The sequence below is a fragment of the Tupaia chinensis genome, unplaced genomic scaffold (genome assembly GCF_000334495.1).
Source record: "Tupaia chinensis unplaced genomic scaffold, TupChi_1.0 Scaffold000138_1, whole genome shotgun sequence".
Lineage (NCBI taxonomy): Eukaryota > Metazoa > Chordata > Mammalia > Scandentia > Tupaiidae > Tupaia > Tupaia belangeri.
In genome coordinates this window covers 3,157,160-3,161,867 of record NW_006159608.1, presented here as the reverse complement: position 1 = coordinate 3,161,867, position 4,708 = coordinate 3,157,160, and the positions used below count along the sequence as shown (strand labels likewise).

The window sequence follows — 4,708 nt, the reverse complement described above, 5'->3', positions numbered from 1 at the left end:
TTGCAGAGCAGCCCTTCAGATTTTCACCCTGCATGACTAGCACCTGCATGCATTTGTTAGTTTCTTAGACAAAAAGATGCTCAGAGTAAACATGGTTCTGTACCTTGCTTTTTTCTTTAGCATTAACTTGTGGACATTTCTTGTCAGGACATGAAACATGAAACTCTATTTGATATTTGAAATAGACGGAGAGAGTGTTTTTTGTATAGATGCACTATAATTCACCCCACTATTAATGAACATTTATTTCCTTTTCTTGAGAGGTTTTTGCTTTTTTCCATTCTCCTTTTGGGATTTTCGCACTCATGCACTTGCACCCGGCGTGTTTTAAGCCGCTGGCTCTGGGACTTGAATCATGGCTGACTACATGGGAGTCCAGCGACATAACCGTTACATCATCTGCTGATCCCGATTTCTTTTCTTTCTTTCTTTCTTTTTTTCTTTTTAAATAAACAATCATGTTGGGATATTTTTGTCTTTGCACCCTATTTGCAAAGAATCCTTTTTAGACTATTCGTTTATTTATTTATAAAGATTTTGCCATAGAGGAGTGTGTACGTGGCTAGGGAAGAGAAAGAGAGAGACAGTGAGAGGGAAAGTGAGACCTTACCCCCCAGGGGGATGGTAATTCTGCAATCCTTTCTCCTCCATTCTCCTCCTGGGAGTTTTGGGCACACATGCATATGCCTCCAGCATGATTTTCGAGCTGCCAGGTGTTGGCTATGTGAAAGTCCAGTGCCTTAACCATCATGCTACCTACTGGTGCCTCGTTAGGCTATTTTATTTTTCTTTCTTTTCTGGAGAGGTTTTTGCTGTAGGGCGCGTGCACTCGCAAGAAAGACAGAGACAGAGAGACAGAAAGCGAGAAATCACCCCCCAGGGGGGATGGCCACGCCGCAATCCCTTCTCCTCCATTCTCCTCTCAGGATCTTGGGCACGTACGCACACGTGCCCGGCATGAGTTTAAGCCACCAGGTCCAGGACTCAGACCGCAGTCGACTACATGGGAGCCCTGCTGGTCCCCCTCGTTAGACTATTTAGAGAATAAATTTCTTGATATAGAATTACTATGGTGTACATTTTGACCAGAAGAAAAAGACAAAGGAATACTATAAGAATATAGACAGGCACAAAATGACACAAACAAAACAAAACTCAAGAATGATTTGGGCTTTCCTTTCGCAGCACTGAATGCCAACATGTCTAGGAGAACAATTGTATTTGTGGAAATTTTAGGTGGAAAACCATACTGTATGTACAGAATTTTATTCTTTTACAAGTCACAGTTATTTATTTATTTTTTTTGAGAGGTTTTTCACTATAGGGCGCGTGCGCTCGCCAGACAGACAGAGAGAGACAGAGAGACAGAAAGAGAGAAATCACCCCCCAGAGGGGATGGCCACGCCGCAATCCCTTCTCCTCCATTCTCCTCTTGGGATCTTGGGCACGCACGCACACGCGCCCGGCGTGGGTTTTAAGCCACCGGGTCCGAGACACGAACCGCGGTCGACTATGTGGGAGTCCAGCGACATAGCCATTACGCTAACTGCTGGTTCCCCAAGTCACAGTTATTTTGAAAAAGTCATTTTCTGGGGCCAACAGGTGGTGTAGTGGTGAGGTAGGAGAAAGCTAGCGGATGGAAGCAAGTAAGGGAGCTGGAGCATTAGCCTGTGTGGCTAGAGAGAAAAAACTAGATCAGGGCAGAAAATTCCCGTCCAAGGTAATACAGGCAGGAGACCAGTGGGGGATGTCTAGCTGATTAAGCCACATTTGATATAGCCAATGAAATAAGTCAGTGGGTGCAAACCCATTTGAAATAGCCAATGACAAATCAGTAGGCACAGCCACATTCAATAGAGCCAATGAGATGAGAACAGTAAGTGGGCCCAGCCAATGATCAACCGATCTGACCTAGATTAAAGATCATAGCTCTCACAGAATGCAATTGCTGGGGCCTTTTGAGCTACTCTTTCTCTGTCGGCTCAGGCCCACTCCTACCTCTAAGGAGTGTACTTTCACTTTTACTAAATAAACTACATTTTCCTTTCATTGTTGGCATGTGTCGTTCAATTCTTTGTGAAAAACACCAAGAACCTGGGTATCACCATAGAAGCCATCCTGCAACTGTGGTCGAGGCACTGGATTCCCACAGTGTTGCCTGTGATTAAGTTCTAGACCCAGTGGCTCGAAATTCATGCCAGGGGTGTGTGTTCAAAATCCCAAGAGGAGAATGGAAGAGAAGGGATTGTGGTGTGACCATCTGCCCTGGAGGGTGATTTCTTACTTTCTGTCTCTCTGTGTCTCTGGCACGCACATGTGCACTATAGCAAAAATCTCAAAAAAGAAAAAAAAAAAAAGAAAAAGTCATTTTTCAATAAAATGAGGCTCAGGCAATTTACTTCCTCTCTAACAATGGGGATAGGGAGAAGGATTTTTGTACACATTTTATTTTTATAGGAACCAAGTAAATGAGGAGGTGAAGAACAGGAAAGGTGGGGCCCGAAGATCTGGGGCTGTCTCCTCACAAGGGCTGAGCCCACAATGAGGGATCTAATCGTGGCCTAGAGCTGGGGCTGTCTCCTCTCATGGGCTGAGCCCACCCTGAGGGATCCAGTCACTCTTGGCCCTGCTGTGGTGCGTTGTTTCCTCTCTCCCTCCAACTTGCCAGACTTCTGTTTCCAGAATTCTTTATTCTGTCATTCAGGTGCAGCCTATGTCCATGATTGACGTCCATTTCAAACAATAATTCCTGCAATTTTGTTCAAGCACTTAGCAATGATTGCTAAAACACTGAAATGTTTAAAACACCACTGAGAAAATTAATGAACAACAAAAACAATCTATTTCTTTTCTATGGAAGTGGTACTGCAGAGAGTGACATATGACCACTTGGATGATGATTTTCCTGTGTCTTTAAAATTTATATCAAACATAGGAAGAGCCTGGGATTTTGGAAAAAAAATAAAATAAACCACCTACTGGCAGACATTATCTGTCATTAACCTACTCTTTATTTTATCTTTCAGCTAAGAACTAGGAAGCTGCCCGAGTGTTTATGGTTAAAAGCAATGTGCATGCCATTATTTCAAGCACATTAAAATAGACCAGAAAAGTGGAGGACATAAACAAAAAAGTAATTATTTCTGGTTAGCATTAATCAAATACTTGATTATCATTTTTGAAAAAAGTCGAATTATATGTCTTACTTTTCTTTGCATTGTTTTAATATTTAAAGTTTCTACAGACAGAAATTTGCTTCGTTGTAGTGAAAAATAAGTAGACAGTATCAAAAATAATTTTTTTTTAGAGAGATTTTTGCAAAAGAGCACATGCACTTGTCGAAGAGACGGAGAGAGACAGAAACTGAGAAATCCCCCCCCCCCTCAAGGGGGATGGCCATTCTACAATCCCGTCTCCATTCTCTTCTTGGGATTTTGGGCATGCACACATGCCCGCCGTGAGTTTAGCAGCCGAGTTCAGGACTTGAACCACGGTCCACTATGTGGGAGTCCAGCAATGTAACCATTATGCCATTGGCTGGTCCCAATGTGTTTTTATTTTAATATATCATTTCTCACAATTTAAAGCATACACATCATTTAGACTAGAAGATATATATATGTGTGTGTGTGTGTGTATACATATATAAAATTTCAAATGATTAACAGTAATCATCTGGATAGCAAAGGTAGAGTTTTTTCCCTTTATATATTATAAGCAGCCTTATCATTTTAATTATGAAAGGCACTTTAAAGTTCTGAATCTAGAGAATGCATAGGTGGCGGCTGCCACCCGGCCTCACCAAACAGCAGCTGGAGGAGCAGCTGTACCTGGATCCCGCGCACAGCCACTGAGTCCACCGCCAGCCTCAGTCTCCTTGTTCCTCCTCAAGAAAAGATATTAATTTTAGAAATCCTGATGACATCCTTCTTTTTAGAGATTGTTTGGATGGATATATTTTCTTTAACAGAAAGGTCTAGAATATCCTGCAGTAGTGGAGTTTGCTCCATTCCAGAAAGTAGCCAAAACGTAGCTGAAGAAAACAGATGCCAAAACTAGAAGCATTGAAGACAATCTGGAATGTAAGAAGGTTTTTTTTTTTTTTTTTTTTTTTTTCAATGGAGGATAGAAAGAGTTTTTTTTTTTTTTTTTTTTTTTTTTTTTTTTTTTTTTTGCCATAGGGCACTTGTGCCTGCCGGAAAAACAGAGGGAGATAATGAGAGGGAAAGTGAGAAATCACCCCTCTGCAATGCCTTATCTTCCATTCTCCTCCTGGGATTCTGGACATGCACACGCATGTGCCCAGTGTGATTCTCAAGCCTCCAGGTCCGGGACTCGAACCACAGTCAGCCATATGGAAGTCTAGCACCAGTTTTTAGAGACTTACTGGGGAGGAAGAGAAAATCAGTGCCAATCCTGAACTCTCTTGAGAGAGAGAGAGAGCGAGACTCAAAGACAAGTGAACTCATCACCAGAAGAACACACCTCTTTCGAAATATATTAACAATTGAAAACTAGAAAAGCAGAGAATTCGAGAAGAACAAAGAAGGGAGTTAGAAAAGAAAAGCTTGCAAGAAGTAAAAAGAAAAAAGAAGAAAGATAAAAATGAAGAGAGGTAGGTAAACAAAGGAAGACTGCTGAGAAAGAAGTGAAAATTAAGCCTCTTAAGAAACTAGAAAAGCGGGACCAGGAGTTGCGTAATGGCTAT

General features: G+C 41.8%; 1 pseudogene; it reads left to right on the top strand.

The window, feature by feature from the left end:
• Positions 1–4,708, top strand: part of LOC102482187 (regulator of nonsense transcripts 3A-like) — a 19,777-nt pseudogene that overhangs the window by 7,910 nt on the left and 7,159 nt on the right.